Genomic DNA, 20,033 nt, shown 5'->3' with positions numbered 1-20,033 from the left:
TTTTGCTGAGTCAGTTTCACTGGAGCAGTAAATCCTGCTGAGTAGTGAAATGGACAAGACTGTCCCGATGGGGACTGGAGACTCCGCCCGCTTGTCAGTTTCAGCCAGCAAGGGAAGCCTCCTACTCTGCGAACCCGGCCCTGAAACTTCGGTGCGATTCGTGGCATGTGGGGAAGCCCAGACGAATCTTGTCCATTTCCTCGCTCCACGGACGTGACATGAACAAAGTTCCTTTTAAGGCAGGACATTTTAGCTGTGCATGCTAAAAGCCCACCCCAGCCCACTAAAATTTGGCTCCTTGAGGAAAGGCTGCACTCTTCACCCCCCCCTTTCCCCCTTTCCCATAGCTGGAGTGGATACAGCATAAGGAAAAACTGGAGGGAGGATCGGGCACAGGAAATGATGTGGTTGGAGGGCTACTGGAGGGGGGTGGGATGACAGTTTCCAAGATCGTATGGATAAGCCTGTAGCCTTCCTGTCTGATTTAGTGGAGGAAGTGGGGGTGTCACAATCTGCAAGATCATGTGCATAAGCCCCCCCCCCATCCACCCAACCACACCCGCCCTTCTAAGGACCATTGTTGTCCTGAACTGAAGGAAACCAACAGCTGCAGGGGCGATTTCCTGCCCCCCTTCCCCACCCCCACGTGTATCTGGAAGCAAGCAGGGAAACAGCTGATCTCTGCTTGGCGAGGGGAGGGGAAGGGGTTCTCGTGTCGGGAGCCCTGCGGGGAGGAAAGGGTTAGGCTGCTGCAGGCGGCCGTGAGCTGGATGGAGGTCTTGACGCTGCTGGAATAAACAGATCGCCGCCGCCTCCTCCCTGCCCGGGCTTGGAGTTCCTGGAGAGGCATCGGGGAGCAGCCAGCCCGGCGTGCCTGCCGCCTGTGTGCGCGCTCTGCCCGGTGACGCGTCACCACAGCCGGGCACCCTCCCTCCGGCAGCATAAAGAGCTGGCGTGTGCCGGAGGGCCACCCGGGCCCACGTGACAGCCCCTCCCAGCCGGCTTCCCCGGGGATCGGCACTTTGTTCAGGATGCTGCCGCCCGCCGTTCCCATTGTGGAGTGAAGCTCCGGCCCTTTTCTTCCAGGCAGCGCTGGCTGCGAGCGTGGCTGGCTGCCTGTGGAGCTGCCCTGGCTGGCCAGAGGAACTTGGGGGTGGCGGTGGGGGGCCAGCCCTCCACGATTCGCCGGGGACCTTCTGCTCCTGACGGCCCCGGGAAGGAAGAGGAGGAGATGGGTGACACGCAGGCAGCCTAGCACGGTAAGTCCCCCCGCTCCTGGGGCGCCTCTGGGAAAGCCCTCGCTTGGGTGGCTCAGTCTGGAGGGTCCTTCAGGGGGCCCTGGAGGGGATGGGGCACCCGGGACCCCCGATGTAAGACCCCCCCCCCCGCCACTGGGACTCCCTGGAGGAGGAAGGGGGCTGCCATCTGGCACATGCTGTTCAGGGGGGCTTGCCAGGCAGCCAGGGCAAGGCGGCAGCAGCGTGGTTGTCTGGCTGGGCTGTCCCAGAGCCAGCTGCCAGGAGGGCAGGGAGTCTGTGCTGAAAGCCTGTGACTCAGCCTTGGGTCAGCGAGGGAAGCACAGGGAGGGGGCTGCCGCCAAGGCCTGCCGTGTCCGGTCCAGACTGACACGAACCGGAGCAGACTCCGGCAGGGGCGGCTGGTCTGTCTGGGTAGAAAGTGCAGATTTGACTGGGCTGCTGCTCCTGGTAGAGCCTGGCCGCTCTGGTCCCTCTTTGGACGGGTAGGACACCCAACACCTTCTCACCTTCATGTGGGCACATCACGTGCAGATCCCTTGCTGCAATGAAGCAGGTCTAGATTCTGGCCAGTGCCTGGTTGAGAGGCAGCCTGAGGGACCAGTGACAGCTGCCTTTCAGATCTTCAGAGGAAATCCAGTGGAATCCAGAGGTTCCGGGTGGTACCCGAGGCTGATCTTGCCCTCTGCCACCCGCCAGCTCTGAGTTTTCTTTGAGCTTGACGTGCCATGGGAAGACCCAGAGAAACATTCTGCCCAGGGCCAGCAGAGGACAGCATGCTTTCTGACTCAAGAATCCCCCCCCCCCACTTTCCATGTGCAGGGCTGGGATTACTATAGCTTCCAAACTGGGGGAAGTCAAGGGAAGAGATGCTCTCATCAGCTAGACCTGCTGCTTTCCCTGCAACATACAAAGGTGCAAACGAGTAGCAACAGAGGAAGTGGACCTGGTCTCTTCTCTTCACACATTACGTTTTTAGATAAGCTTCTAAAAGGCCAAGTAAAATCTGACTGCAGGAAATGTCTCTCAACATGTGTGTTTTAAAGATGCCTTCAGGAGAGCATTAAGATGCATTCAGGAGTGTTGATTGTGTTGTCCTTGATGTGCCTAGTGGCATCTTGTGTGGCTCCCCCGTGGAGAGGCTTGTGAGACCTAGGTGTGCATGTAGCTCACAATCTCACGACAGGGTAGTGCAAAAGCCCTTCCTTTGCCTCTTATGTATCCAGAGCCTCTTTCAGGGATGAGTCCTGGATGCCAGTGTGGCAGCCTACTTTGCCTTACACTCCCTGTCCCAAATACTGTGCCTCGAAAGTGTGTCTAGTTCACATCCTCCCTTTCCCACCATCAACTCTGCAGGCCACGGGAATCTTTGCTTGGCCAGTGCTCTCTGTAGATTGTTGGAGGCTCTGGAGCATGACACAGGGGAGAAGTCATTTCTGGCAATAGTCTACCAGGAAGTGGGCCAAGCAGACTGAAAGTTGTGGGTGCTAAAGGGAGGGGTGGGTGGGCAGCGTGTAATCATCAAACAGCATTCCAATTCCTGAGGAAGCTGATAAATCACAAGGAACAAGCATGGCTAACAATGAACGCAGCCTGTTCTGCCTTTGGAAATCAGATTCTCTCTGTTTTGGTTTTAGGGGAGGGGGTAATTTTTCCTGCTCATGTGCTCTGGGCTGGGTTGAGTTGCTTTAGTATAAAGTGTTGGGATTGTTTTGTGTTACGTGCAGAACAGATAATGGGCTGTTGTACAGTTCCACTGAGCAAGAGGCAGCCTCTGCTTTGGAAACACACACTCCACATCTAGAAAGCGCAGACAAAGAGAAGTAAAACAGCAGGGCGCAAGGACCACCCAGCAGAGCGCCAGAATTTTTGCCTCTCACAGCAAGTTGGCACAAGCCTTGACACCCCCACCTGTCCACTGAAGACCGGAAGCTTAGTCTTAGAAACCTTTGGGATTCTTATGCGCTAGGCAATTTGGTAATTCTTATTAAAATATCCTCTCTTGTTGCTCCAAGCCTGTTGTATTCATGCCTTAGACTGTGATCCCTTTGGGGACAGTGGTTTGCCTACTCTTTGCTGGTGATGTTGCTGTAATCCATCCTGAGCCTGTGGAATAGGGCAGGCAATAAACAAAGACATCAATAAAAGATGATGTGCTCTCCTTTTTAAAGGGGGGCAAGAGGTTTCGTTGCTCACGTTTGCCAAGGGGGGAAGCCTTGAAAAGCACAGCAGATGCAACACAATGCCCTTATTTATTGAGAGGCAGGCTGGAGGTGGCAACAGCTTGGCACAGTTCCCTAAAGGGAGTGCCCCTTCCTGCTGCTATGGCCATTCAGGGAATATCATTGCTACCAGGAATGGCTTTACATGGTTTCTGAACTCATCTGCCTACTACGCATCTGTCCTAGTGGTTCAACCCTGGCATTTCATAGGAGCTGAGGTAGTAGATGGACAGGAGCAGGGTGCATCTTCTGGCAACCAGCATCCACTTCTGGCCCATCCATGATGCCAACTGCAGCAGTTAACTCAGGCAGCAAATTGGTGTGGCCTCCATTGCTGCTCCTCCTTCCACTCCCTTGATTGGACAGGAGAGTGATGAGCAGGAACATCTGAGAGTAGGAGAAGCAGTGGCGTAGCTAATGATCGTGTAGCCCGGTGCCAAGCTCAAAATGTTGCCCTGGAAGTGATGTCATAACCGGAAGCGACATCACACCCAGGCTTTTTAAAAAGTGAAAATTGGGAGGAACCCACCTCCTCCCCCCAGCAGCTCACCACCCACTTGCTCTGCTGCCTCCCCCCAGTCAGTGGCATAGCTAAGGCATCTATCTGCTACCTGGAGTCAAAGAAGATTTTGTAGCCCCCCTTAATTAAATCAAATTTAATTAAGTAAATAAATAAAAAGTTATTGGTTCCATGCTGTATCATAACATCTCATTGGCACTCAGAACAATCAGTCTCAGGTCAGTTTGGAGTTAAGCAAACCCACTTTTTGCACCACAGTTGTGTTTTCATTTTCTGGTTAATTGGCCATAACTTTTGATAGAATACAGATATTCCAGTGCAGTTTGTTTCATTGCATTCTGCATTAAATTACCTTTCCAGTGATGTATAACATGATGGTATTATTCATACATACCAAGATTTTCACAATTTTGGTCACTAGTGTCAAGCTCAGCTTATTGGCCCCCTAAAGCTTGATGCCCGGTGCTAGCCCCTGCACCCCCTTAGCTACACCACTGAGGAGAAGCAGAGGCTGGTCCAAATTGGATAAAGGGGGCAGCATCTGGTATCAGGAGGTCTTGGGCAAGTCCTGAGTCCATCTCACCTTAAAACTGGGTGTTTTGGAATACTAGTTGGAATATTGTTTCTTCCACTCAACCTCAGGGAAACATAGGTAGAAGGAGCCTGGGTAAACTTCCTTCCCATTGTAATGCAGAGCTTTTTACAACATGTGGGCATTAACCAGGTTTTACCTATTAGCACTGTTCCCTTTAAATGCACAGCCATGTGACTGCACAACTCTAAGTCAACTGAAGCCAAGCTCAGCACAGCCCAAAGCTTCACGTTCTTGGAAGTGCAGTGATGATGTTTGATGTTCTGGTCATGCATCTGGGAATGCCAAGGAACTGCTGCCCAACAACCGAAGGGGTCTGTGTAGTGGGGTGGATCCTTTAGAGGGGATATTGCCTGTGGAATTGGATTCTTGGGAGAGGGGTGGTCACCTGAACCATTGACTTTCCTACTCTTGGGAATCAGGTGGGCTTAATGGTCCACTAAACTAACTCAGAGGCCTATCAATCAATTGTGCAGAAAATAAGGTAAAGGGCAAATCACAAACAACAACATCAACAGAGCTACTGCATCCAAATGACTGGGCATCTCAGGAGCCTCTAATGTGATGTGGTTATCCAAAACAGATGAAAAAATAGACAAGAAAATGAAGGGAAAATCAGTGATTTTTCACTATAGGTACATTCACTTAGGAGTTGAGGTTGTGACTTTCAGTAACAAGCAGAATGCAGAAGGCCAGGTAACTAAATGCACCCCAGGCTGACATTCACAGACAGCAAGAGATTTGGGACTGATTCGCATGTCCAAATGGGCACCTGAAATGTTGGGTGAATGAAACAGAGCTGCAGCTGGATGTTTGCTGAAAGGGCTTCACAGCATGCCCAGTTCACAACTACATCTGAACTTGTGTTACCACCACCATGCCATTTCTATAAGCACTGAGATGACAGACTCTTCTGAACCTGTGATGAAAGTACACTGTTGTTCCATTTAACATGTATTCCGGCACATCAGCCTGGTAGTCACATAGAATTTTCACAATGGCAAACATGAATCAATAACTAAATCTCAGGGTATGGTCCGAAGGCATGTGTTGCAACCACCTTGCCATAGTTAGGTAGGTCTGTGCCTGGATGGGAGAGAACCTGGGACTCCATGTTTGCTGCCTTGAGTTCCACTATGGAAGAGAGGCAGGATGTAAGAAAAAAAATCTGAACAGTCATTAGTTGCAAATTAGTTGTAAATGCCAGAATATTTTGAGCCACAGTTCTTTAAAGGGAAAATAAATTTGCCTGGCTAGGGAGTAGTTCTCTCTTTGTACAAAAACTGATTTGCACAATTTTAGATTTTTTTTGTGGTGTCACCCTCCTACATCACTTCGTAGGAATGTGTCCCACATCTCTTACCATGTGAACACACAGTTTCTCCAAGAGGTGGCCACCCACAGTGTGTATCTTGGTGTATCTGTTTGGTTCTCCGAATTGGCTCCGAAGGACAAAAGAAAGGCCCTTTGGGTGCAGATTAAGCAACCAGCAGCCTTTGGGAAGCCCACAAGCAAGAGCTGAAGGCAATCTCACAGCACTGCTCCTTGGCAGCTGATATTTGGAGACATCCTGAGCCTGGAGCCTCCTATAACAATCATGGCTGTGCTATCAGCTCACTGCATGCCCTTTGGGCTGCTCTCCAACCTGGGGTGTGCAAGCTCCCACTTTCTCCTTTCTGGGGCATCAGAACCGTGACTCTGCTAGTCCTGGGACGTGGGGCACAAGCCTAACCAGGTCTATTCAGAAGTAAGTTCATGTTCAATGGGACTTACTCTCAGGAAAGTGTGGCTAAGATTGCAGCCTTAGTTGTTCAAGCCAATTATATCCTCCCTTGTCATCCAGCAAGGTCTTCCAGTCCAGAGGAAAACAGTTTACAACAACATCCACATAAGTTAGAAACCAAACTTTTGAAGGACAGTCAGGCTTCAAGCACACCATACAGTGAAATCGATAAAATAGCAACAGGGATTGTATGATCAGTCACCAAAAGCTCAAGGCTCAATTAGGAGCCTGACAGTTGTTTCTGGAGAGGGTGGTGCTATGGAAAAGGCCCTAGTGTCTGACAACATGGGGGGGGCGGGGGGTTGTCACCCAGAGCAGAAGATGGACAATGAAAGAGAAGGTGTTCTTCCCCAGGCCAGCCGTGCAGAACCTCATGCTGTACCTCCCCAGATGCCTGAGAGGTCTATAAAGGTTTGGAAAAATGTGTATAAAAATGCCTAGTCTCTGTAATTTTTTTCAGGCCTCTGGGGATTGTAGAACCTCTGCCCTCTGGCAAATTATTGTCCTGACCATTAAGATCCTCTCTGGTGGACTTAGCCGAGTGGCCAATATTGTGCTGGGCACATGGTATGTACTGCAGTTAAATGAGATTAAAGCATGGATAACAGAGATGCTTCAGGAGCTTTTTCCCATTCAAATGGGGGGGGGGAGTTAGAGCAGGAAACCTGCTGACTCAGCTCAGGGGGGAGGAAAGCATTTGTTGCCACAAGAGCTTCTTTCCCACTATTGCATCAACTATTGATAATTCAGCACTGGAGGACTCACAAGGTAAGCAAGCTCATTTGGCCTGCATAAGCAACATAGAAATAGGTTTTCTGTTTTAAGCTGGCAAAAACCAGGAATGGATTCCTGGAAGAGGACCAGGAGAAAGCTAAGCTGAGAGATGCCTTTCTACATTAGACCTGCTCAGCAGATGAGCTTTTCTAGCTCTTAGGAGCTCTGGGGATGTATAAAGCATTGATTCCCAAATGATGGGTCAAGGCTCATCAGGAGATTATAGGAGTCTTACTGATGGGGCATCGGGCTGCCAGCCATGAAATGATCTGAAATAATATAGGACCGCAGGTTAAAAGAGATGAGAAATGAGGTCTTGTCTAGGTGGTAAGTCTACAAGGTGGGTCCTCAACATGGCTGCAATCTCAGTAGTAAATATGTTGAGAGAGAAAAGCTGGAGCCTCTGCTTTTGTGCAACACCACAAGGCCAGTATTTCCATTGGGAATATTGTATCTTATTTTTGTGCAAACACTTCAAAGATCAGACTCAGGAGAAGGGACTGACAGCCTGTTCTTGGCACCACATTAGCTACAACAGCTGTTGGCAACCTTCAGTCTCGAAAGACTATGGTATCGCGCTCTGAAAGGTGGCTCTGGAACAACGTCTAGTGTGGCTGAAAAGGCCAATTCGGGAGTGACAATCCCTCTCTTCCACACTGGGAGCAAGTGCAGTCTGTCCCTGGCCTGTCTCCCTGGCTATGGGCCTTCCTTCTTTGCCTCTTAGCCTCAGACAGCAGTGTGTACAACAATCGAGGTCGAACTTTGTGCCATGGGAGATCTCTGGCACCTGACATGCTTGCCTTTCTACAGCCATAACCTCTCATAGCTTGTGTTACTGCTGGTTTTGCTAGTATAGCATTGCACAGAAGCTAGGTGGAGGGGGCTAATCCTGCCATCCTTTGGGTGTTGTCTGGGCCGGATCATTCATGAGGCCAATTGAGTTGGTGGCCTCAGGCAGCAGATTGGTGGGGGGGGGGGGAGTGCTGACCACCTCTGTTAGCATACTGGCCCCTGCTGCTCCTCTTTCTGCTCTCGCTCCAGGGATTGGAAAATGAAGAGAGGGACAAAGTGGAAGAGGAAATGTGGAGGAGACCCCACCAATCTCCTCTCTTCCACGATTTCTCTTCTGCTTCGATGACCGCACTTGGCTCACTGCCTCAGGCAACAGCAGGTCTTGGGCTAGCCCTGGGTGTTGCACACACAGCTATCAGCAGCAGTCCTTCCATCTTTATCCGTCCCATATTCCCCCAAGTCCTTTGGATGGTACTGGCGAGGAGTGCTTCCTCAATGCAGTTGGCAGGGCAGGTCAGAGCAGCAAAGCAATGGGATGAGAAGTGCCTTGTGCAGGCATGGGATCCTTCTTGCACACACAAGGTTCGGTGAGTGGGCTGCTAAGGAAGGAAGTGAGGGGGAGAATTGGCTGTAGGTGCCCAGAGAAAGATGGCACACAAGACACTGGCAGGAGTGTGTGAGGAGTTGCTCCAGCCCATAAACATGAAGATTTGAGTTAAGTTTGTCCCTTTTGGAACTTGTCCCATTGGAGAAGCCAGATGCCTGGGTGGGATCTTTGTCTTTTTCCCGTAGAGCTGACATCAACACTCAGTGTGTCAGAAATCACTTCCATATCTGATCCAGGAAGTCCTGACTGGGGCTGCCCTGGGACAAAAACAGCACCAGGTTGACCAGAGCGTTCACTTAACAGGCACTGGGGGCCTTGCCCAATGTCAGAACAGCAGGACCCAGCTGCAGAAGAGAGGTTTAAAAATAGGCTGCTGAGATCAAGGATTTTTCCTGTTGAAAAACAGCCACCCCCTGCTGTGGTCAAAGAGACAGGAAAAAGGTGTTTCCTGGTGGCGATGCCTGTGGGGGGAACTCACTGGGACCTCTGGGTGCCAGATGGGACCAGAGCAGAGAGGCAAGGAGGCAGAGATGGGGTCTCAGCATTGACCTTGCCAGCATCTGCTTCATGCTCCAACCGTTTGTAAGTGGGTCCTGTGGGACAGGCAGGGCCTGTCATGCCCCAAGAAGTGAATGGCTGAGACCAGGTATCCTCTGTTGGCCCTTGGGCCAAACAAGCCTTTGCCATCCCAGCTGGCTCCAGCATCTGGTTGCACCATGTTGCTTATCCTGGGGGCTGCAAAGGAAAGACACTGAAATGGACTCCTTGAGAACATGCTGGTGAGAAACCCAGATGCTCTCCCTGGCTCCTCTAGGCTTTGTGTCTGTTTAGAACTTCTGGCACTTTGATTTGCAGATCAGACAGGATGTTTTGGGTTCCCCCCATCTCTCTCTCTCGCGCGCGCTCTCTCTCTCTCTCTCTCTCTCTCTCTCTCTCACACACACACACACACACACACACACACACACACACACACACATTCTGCAGATATTCATGAGTGTTTTTCAAAATTCATTCTTCTAGGTCCTCTGTGGGAATATCAGAGTCTTGCTCTGTAGCTGAATGTTTACGTTTGCATTTTCAATCATTATTGAGGCTAGTTATTATTTTTCAGAATGTTTATATTCTGCTTTTCAACCAAAAAGCTTGCAAAGTCATTTGCAGAGCAGAAAAAAAAAAAAGAAAAACGTTCCCTGCCCCAAGAGGCTCACAATCTTAAGAAAAAGGCAAAACAGTTCACTGGATAAGATGCTATCCTGGAATGGGAATTAGTGACTTACAATTCTACCAGCTGTTCCTTGTTTGTTTGTTTTTTTGGGAAGTGCAGGTGTACAGCTGTTATTGGTCCTCTTTTTGCTTTGGACAAGCCCCCCCCATAAGAGAACTACCACTTTAAAAGGTGCCTCTCTCATGTTAGCAGAGGTTAGCAGAGGTTACCTTCTCTCATCCCTACTCTTTATTCAAATGGTTTTGTTTCCATTTTCCTCATGTTTGCATGCTTTGTAGTCACACTGTTGACCACTGTGGAAAGGAGGGTGGAAGAACGTCCCTTTCCTCACTGCATTCACTGCTTAGAGCTGGAAAAGGGACTTGAGGAACTGGACCTGAGTGAGAGTTGGAGACACTCCTGACCAGTGGGATGGGTGGCATGGCTGATCCTGCTTGGGTAACCTGCTAGTGATGTTGCACTGCCGAATCCCACACATCCTTGCAGGAGGAATTAAAGAGTCCTCTGGCACTTTAAAGAATTGCACAGTTTTTGTGGCAGATTTCAGAGGTCTGAAGCCCATTGTGTCTGATGCAAGATGTTAGTGGAGAAATTCTCCTCTCTCTCCTCCAGTAGCTGTAATGAATGAAAGGAAATGGTTGATCCTGCAGCAATAATCAAAAAGGAAACCTGAGATATAAGCGTCCAGGTCTGTTTTATACATAAAACTGCACCTTTGTCCAAGTTTCTTGTTTTCTTTCTGGGAGAGATGGACAGGTCTGAGAAAGAGAGGAGCACCAGGCCAAGCCCTCTCGGCCATTTGAGACAAATTCCCTTGTTGATTTTGGAATCACTTACTCATCAATATAGCTTGGAGTCAGTGGGAATAATTGCAAGTAAGTGACTTGAGAATGAGGCTTTCTTTGCCTTTCTTTCTCTAGACATTGGCCTCCTTTTTGAACTTGTCAGAATTCCCCCAAACAGATTGATTAGTCCATTAAGCTAATATAATCCCACAGTAATGCCTTGATCAGACTATTTCCATGCTTCAGCAGCGTGCTCACTCTGTTATGCAGACATACTCCTCTTAAGTACTTTTTTTTAGATAGGGGTGGGGTAAAATGAATCCTCCCTTAGCACAGAACGGCTGCAATCCTACTTTCCTGAGAGTAGGCCTCATTGAATACCATGGGACTTACTTCTGAGTAGATATGAATAGGAGTGTTCTGAAAATCTGCTATTATAAGACCTAAAGCTGCAAACTAAGGGCCCAATCCTATCCAATTTTTCAGGACTGGTGTAGCTGTGCCAATGGGGAACGCACTGCATCCTGTTGTGGGGAGGCAGTCACAGAGGCCTCCTCAAGGTACGGCAACATTTGTCCAAGACAAAATATGTGTGCTTATTTTATTTTGTGTATATGCAATAAGGCACCAGTGTCAGCCCTAGTCTATGTCAAGTGTGCATGCAGTGAAACAGACTTGTGTATGCTTAGCACATATGAAGGAATGCATGCTTTTTTTGCAATGCAAATGTCACATAGGAAAGTCATGGGAAGCCACACTGAGGGGAATTTGAGTCTGTACCTCTGGGGAGTTTGGACAGGTGTATCTGAAGTTCTTCCTGCTTTAATCATTTCTATCTATAAAATGGGTGTTTTTGGCTGCTGAGCACATTCTTTGTGCCGAACACTTGATCGGTGCAGTTAAATGCAGTGAGGCTTCATTTAGTCAGTTCCATTGTCTTTCTGGGTGAATGTCTGTAAGAAGCAAAAAAGCTCAATTACAGTACTATAATGCCCAGCTTGAACTGAGATGAGAATCAGGACTAATTCGTTACTGAGAGATCTTGGCCAAGCTTGAACCCCCAGATTTCAACCCCTATGGATTCAATGAGAATTCCTGCTGCTGCTGCTGCAAATGCATTCTGTGACCTGCAGCTGTGTTTTCACTGTCTCTCTTGCCAAATAGTAGCAAGTGGTGACTGAGCAGTAGAAGGCTGCCTATATGGTTTCTCTGAAGGGTGATCATCTCACAGAATGATTGCTATTAAACAGTCACTTCCTTTATTTATGTTCATGCAGCCTCTCTAGCAAGAGAATATGGACAAGGCAAACCCTTTGTCTGCATTTTTCTTGCAATTCCTCAGAATGACCAGCAGAAGGAGCACGTGTCTCACTTTAAAACCAAGCCTAACCCTTCCCTTTCTCCTTAAAGTTACTGTTCAGCCTGGCACTCTCCTCAGCTGTGCATTGCCAATCTCCTCCTTCAGCTGTTAGTGAATTAAATGCAATCAGATGATGGCTTTGGGAAGGGACTCAAAGTGCTGCAGGGTCTCTTGGGGCTTGTGGAGTGAGATGGATCAATGGCTGATACACTAGAGCTTGCAAAATCTTGTATATCATTTGAAAAGCGACACAGAAGTACTCTGGATCAGCCAGGAATGGGAGGGAGCAGATGGGTAGCTAAGCAACAGAGGCCTGTATTTCCCAGAGTTCTACCTGAGCCTAGATTTCTGAGATGGTGGAAAGCATCATCAGGGAACCTTAAGTTATGCTTCTTCTCAAGGAAGCAGTTATAAGGAGCATTAGCTAAAGCCTTAAGCCATTTCTGCCCAATGTTGCATATATGCAACAAGGACCAAATGTGTACATCTATGGGCTGGACAAAAATGAGTTAAGCAAATCTAATTGGATTCAGACAACCTGTGATTAATCAACAACACTGGCGTACCTGTGGGGAGCAAGTGGGCCAAATGCCCCGGGCGCCGACCCTCCAAGGGCGCCTCGGAGCCTTGCCCTGCCCCCACCAGGAGGAGCACCCAGGAGCGCTGCAGAGAGGAAGCTTGCTGCCTCTTCCCTCCCCTCTCCTCCTCCTTTATAAGAGGATAGGAGACAGGTGCCCTAGGGAGGCACTTACGCTCTAGGGTGCCCATCTCGTCTCTTCCTATAAAGGAGGAGGGGAGGGGGGCGGTCCAGTCGGCGCTGAGACGCTGCCTGGAAGGCAGCATCTGGCTGCCTCCCAGAAGTGCTCCTGGGCGACCCTGCTCCATCTCTAGTCCAGCTTCCTGTATCTCACAGCAGCCCACCAAATGCCTCAGGGAGCACACCGGATAACAAGAGACCTGCGTCCTGGTGCCTTCCCTTGCATCTGGCATTCTGACATAGCCCATTTCTAAAATCAGGAGGTTGCACATACACAGCATGGCTTGTACCCCATAATGGATTTTTCCTCCAGAAACTTGTCCAGTCCCCTTTTAAAGGCATCCAGGCCAGATGCCATCACCACATCCTGTGGAAAGGAGTTCCACAGACCAACCACACGCTGAGTAAAGAAATATTTTCTTTTGTCTGTCCTAACTCTTCCAACACTCAATTTTAGTGGATGTCCCCTGGTTCTGGTGTTATGTGAGAGTGTAAAGAGCATCTCTCTATCCACTTTATCCTTCCCATGCATAATTTTGTATGTCTCCATCATGTCCCCCCTCAGGCATTTCTTTTCTAGACTGAAGAGGCCCAAATACTGTAGCCTTTCTTCATAAGGAAGGTGCCCCAGCCCAATAATCATCTTAGGCGCTCTCTTTTGCACCTTTTCCATTTCCACTATATCCTTTTTGAGATGTGGTGACCAGAACTGGACACAATACTCCAGGTGTGGCCTTACCATTGATTTGTACAACGGCATTATACTATTAGCCGTTTTGTTCTCAATACCTTTTCTAATGATCCCAAGCATAGAATTGGCCTTTTTCACTGCCGCCGCACATTGGGTCGACACTTTCATTGACCTGTCCACCACCACCCCAAGATCTCTTTTCGCTTTTCACCTCTCTCCATTGTGAAAATTGCCCATTGACACCCACTCTCTGTTTCCTGGTCTTCAACCAGGTCTTAATCCAGGAGAGGACCTGCCCTCTAATTCCCTGACTGTGGAGCTTTTTCAGTAGCCTTTGGTGAGGGACTGTGTCGAACGCCTTCTGAAAGTCAGATATATAATGTTCATGGCTTCTCTCGCATCCACATACCTGTTGACCTTTTCAAAGAATTCTAAAAGGTTCGTCAGGCAAGACTTACCCTTACAGAAGCCATGCTGATTCTCTCTCAGCAAGGCTTGTTTGTCTATGTGTTTTGACATTCTATCTTTGATGAGGCATTCCACCATTGTACCTGGTATGGATATTAGGCTGACCAGCCTATAGTTTCCCGGGTTCCCCTTCCTTCCCTTTTTAAAGATCGGTGTGACATTTGCTATCCTCCAATCCTCTGGCACCGTGGCCGTTTTGAGGGACAAGTTGCATATTTTAGTCAAGAGATCTGCAACTTCATTCTTCAATTCCTTAATAACCCTTGGGTGGATGCCATCAGGGCCCGGTGACTTATTGATCTTTAATTTATCAATGAGGTCTGAAACATCTTCTCTTTTAACCTCTTGGACTTAGTCAAGCCCTTCTTCCTTTGTGGTATACACCTTTGCTGGGCCTCTATCCCACACTCTGCCTGGGATTGGCTGTAGGCTTGCAAACCTATGCACACTTACTTGGAAGTGAGGCCCACTGAACCCAGCAGGGCTTGATTCTGACCAAGAGCAGGTTGCAAGTCCCACGGATTTCAAGGGAATGCAAAGGGATCTCATTTCTCCTGGACTGTGTCCTTTCTGATGGCCCCAAACTCAAAGGCTGGAGCACAAATTATGAAGGAAGTCTTGGGTTCAATATCAGCTCATATACAAGGATTTTGCCTTTATGTCAGTGTGATGGCTTCAGGACTCTATTTTCATTGCATTTCCACAATGGAAAAACAGCCCGTTAATGCAATGACTATCATTTGATGGTTTCATCTTGTGGGTAGCATTGCAAACTGTGTTAAATGTATGTAGCTGGAGAGCAGCATTTTTTAAAGGGTTGGTAAGTAGACAGGCAGGCAACCAGGAAATTGAAACATTCTTTCCTTCATCCAGAGGGAGAAAGGCTGCATATTGAGTGTGGCTTTTCTGGGCATGTTTCTTACAATCCAACTCCCTGGAGGGAACAATAGTCTTTTCCTAACAGCATGCAATAGGGAGGAGTCAGGCTATCGGACCAGGGTGGGGAGTCAAGGACTATGGCTTTTCCGAAACACACATGCAAGACACTGCAGAGTGGATGCTTGACCTCTCTGCTAGCAAGCAGTCTATAGGGCAACTGACTTATAGCCTAATCATGAGCTGCCCGTTGTGCCAGGACTGCTGTGGTGCAGAAACAGCTGCCACAGCATCCTGTGCACAAGAGGGCAGCTGCCAACAGCTCCTTGGAGGAAGGGGACTTTCATCCCCTTCCCCCAAGTAAGAGAAGTAGGGCTACTCAATTCTGCAGCAGCCCTTGGGCTGACATGGAATCAAGAGCCTCCATGTTGGGCCCACTGCCCAACATGGAGACTCTGGATGCGGAGGAGTAGAGCTCTGTGGTCCCGCCTCCCTCCCACCCCACTTCCTCCCTGGCACACCTCCTCCTCATCCTCCAGATCGGGAATGCCTCCTCCCATGCCCCACCCACTTCTCCACTGCACATTCACCAAGCAGCGGAGCGCTGGCAATCCACCAGTGGCCCAGCACCGGGAATCTTCTTCCTATAATATGGGCCTGTTGAATTGCATGGGAAGAATCTCAGGTCAGGGTGCCAGGCTGCACCCTGGAGATAGATACTGTTTGAAGCCAGAGATTCAGCAGCTACAGCATCCACTGCTCACTTATTATACTTGTATCCCATCAAGCAGTTTAGGTTAGTGAGCACAGCTTTCCCCTTTTTGTTCTCTCAGGAAGTCTGTTAGACAGGTTAGACTGGGAAAGAATGACTAGCCCAAGGTCACTCAGTGAATGTCATGGCTAAACAGGAATTTGAACTCAGGACTCTGACTAATCTGACATTTAAACCTCAAGTCCAGTATTGCACTGGCTCTCTCTCTCCCTCCCCTATCCTCCATCCTTTTAATCCATCACCATCCCCTAACTGTTGCAACACCATGAGGAAGGATGGGAACCAGACATCCAGACCAGGGAGGGGAGTTTTGTTGCTTATCACTATGTCACAAAAGTTTGAGTAAGGACTTACCTGTGACACAGAAATCACAGTAAGGATTTCACACAGAAATCACAACAGCAGTGGATGTGGTATTAGTGCAGTGAGGGAGGGGGGAGGTTTCATTGTTCCATGAACAAAATATTGCACTGTGAGTATTGAGGAAATAAATGTTACTTACTTACTTACACTCACACACACATCTCTGCTGAATGGGTTATTGTGATGAAAGACATGCAACCTTGAGTGCTGGGTACAACACATGAGCAGCTACCATAAAGTGAACTGATCATGAAGTCAGGTCCATTGAACTAAGAGGAGAATTCAGGAACAGGAGACATCTCTCAGTAGACCTGCTTTAAGTTTTCTGCCCAGAGCATTACTGCTCCTGGGTTTTTGCTACCCTGAAAAAAGTCCAACTGCAGCTCTTTCTCAGTATTTTGTCACCAGATAAAGCAGCCTGTAGATGAAAGGGAACCTCACATGGCTCAGTCCTGTGCATTGGGTTTCACTCTATTCAAGGGTCTTGCTCCTAGGTAAGTGTGGAGCTTCCACTGCCACCAATGGGTGCTTCCCTTGGTCTAAATAGCAGCTGCAGAGGACCATTGGTAGTACGGTTAAAACCTCCCTAATCCTAATCTGCAGGGACCCGATCCAGCTGCTATTTAAAATTTAAAAAACAGGCACATGCTTACAAGGCATGAACATACTTAAGAACATAAGAACAGCCCCACTGGATCAGGCCATAGGCCCATCTAGTCCAGCTTCCTGTATCTCACAGCGGCCCTCCAAATGCCCCAGGGAGCACACCAGATAACAAGAGACCTGCATCCTGGTGCCCTCTCTTGCATCTGGCATTCTGACATAGCCCATTTCTAAAATCAGGAGGTTGCACATACACATCATGGCTTGTAACCCATAATGGATTTTTCTTCCAGAAACTTGTCCAATCTCCTTTTAAAGGTATCCAGGCCATATGCCATTACCACATCCTGTGGCAAGGAGTTCCACAGACTGACCACACAATGAGTAAAGAAATATTTTCTTTTGTCTGTCTTAGGATCTGATTTGATCCTAAGTAAGTTTACATGGGAGAAAGCACCAATGTTTGCATCACCTTTGAATACTTCCACACTCCCTGCAATTAGAAAACTAGAACTCAGGGTAAAAGGTTTTGGCCCAACCCTTTTACTTGCTGTGCTGATGTTCTATTAGCAGAGAAAATCTACCTGCCGGTTTTTGTAACCCATCTTTGCCCAGCCCACAGGTGTACACATTTGATCCCTGTTGCATATATGCAACGTTGGGCAGAAACGGCTTAAACATAGTTAAGCATTAACTAAAAATAAATGTTCGCCCCTGCATCTGAAGAGATATGTCCAATAACCACTGCAGTCTGCCACCACATTTTGCTGCTAGCGTAGACCAGGCCTGAGAGAGAAAGGGCAGCTATTGGGTGAAGTCAAGAACTGTTCATGGCCAGAAGCTGAAGAGATGAAAAAGATTGGAGCTGACATATTTGGTTGAAAATAATTAGTCACAGCTTAGGCTGCAGACTTCAAAGCAGTGATTTAATGTGGGACTGTGAAATCAAGAGTGCCATTCCAACCAGAGTGCAGCACATCCAAATGTTCAGATGGCCCTTGACCAGCTCTTTAATAGCTCTTGAGACCATTGACATGAGACAGCTCTGTAGTACATTTTCAGTCAAAGGCAGCCTTTGGATTTGAAGTCTGGGCAAGAAGAAGAGAGCAGCAGCTCACTGAAATGATGCGGTGATGTCTGGAGTTACTTAGGAGGACGTGGCAAGGAATGTGAGCCTGTGTGCCAGTTGTGGGAGCTCAGAGCAGACTGCATTTTCAAGAATGGTGAGTGTCCAAGAATGTCCAACTTGGTGTGGGCATTCAGCTCCAGAAAAATACATGACCCACATGAAGGAAACCCACGTTCTGCCAAAAGAACAAGAGTTGCATAATAAATCCTGTAAATTAAATCCATTTGCGTACAGTATATTTATGATCTGCTTTCCAATATTCAACAAGCTTAATAAAAGAACCTGGCATTTTTGAGGCAGGAGTAGAGTGACAGGGGAGGGTGTGAAATGTAGCTTAAGGGTGGGTGGTTGCTGGAACAAAAGAAGTTGGGTGGACAGTAACTGGGGAAGCAGGGTTAGGAAGATGAATGGTGAATCCTCCATTTCATGACCACTGAAAGCCCTGCCAGTTTATTCTCTCAGTTCAAGGTGCTACTCATGTATTTTTTTTTTTTTCATTCCTTTCCCTTTCATTCAGGAGCCCTGAGACATTTTTGAAATGCTGGGGATGCTCTATTGTCCCCCAAGTGTCAGCATGTGCCCTTTTGCAAGGAATCAAATTGCCAAGAGAGCTTCTATGCCTCTTGGCTGTATGACAAAGAAGAATTCACCAGGTGGAACTTTCCCCATCACTATATCTATATAAAGTACTTGGACAAGCTTGACCTGCTGAATTTCTGCTTGTCACACAAGCATTAAAGATGCAAGCACTGTTTTCCACCTATCCTCCTGATAGCACACAATGAATAATAAGATGATTTAAACTACCAGTTTCATCCTGTGCTATTGAGGTAACCCAGCCCAGATATAAGGGAGAGTGAGTTCGTAGGGCCTCCCATACCAGACCATGCAAGAAAGTGCAGCAACAAAAACTTAGAATTGCTATCATTATTATGAACAGAGGCTCTGTTCTTTTAACTGTTGCAGAACAGGCAAAAATCCAAGGGAGAAGCTTTTCCCATAATGCCATCACCTGGAAAATGCTTCACCTCTCAATTTCTACAGTGTTGGTAGCTGCTGAAGTTACAAAAGCTTTTTCTCCAAGGACAGAAGCTTTAAAATGTGCTGGTAATGGTAATAAAAGCTGAAGTCCCTTTGTAGGCAAATTAGTCCTACAAAAACCAATACTCCTATACTGGTAGTGACCTTGCGGAGCTTTCTTTACAAACCCCTCTATCTCCAGCAGGTGGCAGCACTATTTTAGATCAAAACCCTTTTAAACTACATCCATCCCTACAGTAAATTTGGTAATGGAGCAGCTGGCTAGTTTGTGTGCTGGGGAAGCATCTGTGTTTAATGGCAAGAGTTTCAAGGTTTGGCTTATTCTGATACCCATCCACATTCAAGGAAAGCTTTCTGAAAGGCCAGGAATCCTACTACTACATTTCTCTCCCACCTTTCTCTCCCAGAAGTGTCCCAACTTGAAAACCAGCCTGCAATTCTGCGTGGTTAGTTTGCGTGTCATTGGGTACATCTGATCTGTTAGGTTTCATGGGAAGCTCCCCATTTCCTAATGCTTATAATTAAGCAGGTTTTTGTTCTGAAGCTGACTGCAAGATGATTCCTACAGTTTTAAACAAAATCCTCATGCTGGCTGGTTATCCTAATTTCAAAACAAATGCTGGTTGTAGATCTGCAAGGCCAAACTGTTAAGGTTGTAAATGTCACCAGGCAAGAACACAGCAGGTGAGCTATGCTTGAGCTATGCCTGATACTTGAATAATTTACATGGCCTCATAAAACTCTCCACATGCCTTTCTGAGCACATGGCCTACATGAGAGAGGCTTCAGAGTCCCTTATGCAAAGAGTGATAGAGCTTATGCTGCAAGCCCACTCTGAATACCTGAAAGGTGGAGATGGGTGGCAAATGATTTTGTGTGTGTAATGCACCACACAGACTCTCTTGAATGGGTAGGCCAGGTCAAAGATGACTAAGCCCCACCTTCAGAGTTACAGCAGGATTGGGGAGAGGGCTAGAATTGTGATCTTTTTCCTGGTAGGCTGTACCTTTAACTCTTATGGGATAGGCAGGAATTAATCTGTTGAAGCATTTCATCATCATGATTCTCCCTGTAGAGGAAAGGAGCACCTGCTGAATTTCTGCCTGTTGGATTTTGGTTTTGTTGTTTTGGAGCCCCCTTCCAAAAGCCTGACAATTGCAGAGGATGACAAGGCCTGCTGTTTATAGGACAAGAGCTGGAAGACTGTCTACTTTCCACTAGTAGCCTGAGTGGAGTGAAGACAGAAAGAAGACAATTTTTAGTCCCCATGACATTCACAAATGCAGAAGGTTGCCTCCTTAGGATTGATCTGTTGCTCATCAGTCACTGTGGGAATGCAGTCCGTTGCCTCACCCTGAGTCAGGCCATTGGTCTGCTTTCCATGTTTTCAGATGGGTCCTTCCCAGCTCTGCCT

At 48.0% G+C, this 20,033-nt stretch overlaps 1 protein-coding gene across 1 annotated transcript in view; it reads left to right on the top strand.

The window, feature by feature from the left end:
• Nucleotides 1–992: 992 nt before the first annotated feature.
• The window catches only part of NAV1 (neuron navigator 1), a 326,783-nt gene continuing 307,742 nt past the window's right edge, over nt 993–20,033 (top strand). Inside the window, exon 1 of the mRNA XM_066626528.1 lies at nt 993–1,259. The gene's annotated coding sequence lies outside the window, so the exon portion shown is untranslated. The remainder of the gene's footprint in view (nt 1,260–20,033) is intronic.

The sequence above is a fragment of the Tiliqua scincoides genome, chromosome 4, assembly GCF_035046505.1.
Source record: "Tiliqua scincoides isolate rTilSci1 chromosome 4, rTilSci1.hap2, whole genome shotgun sequence".
NCBI lineage: Eukaryota > Metazoa > Chordata > Lepidosauria > Squamata > Scincidae > Tiliqua > Tiliqua scincoides.
The sequence above is the reverse complement of the archived record's forward strand: the minus strand, read 5'-3'. Positions and strand labels throughout refer to the sequence as shown.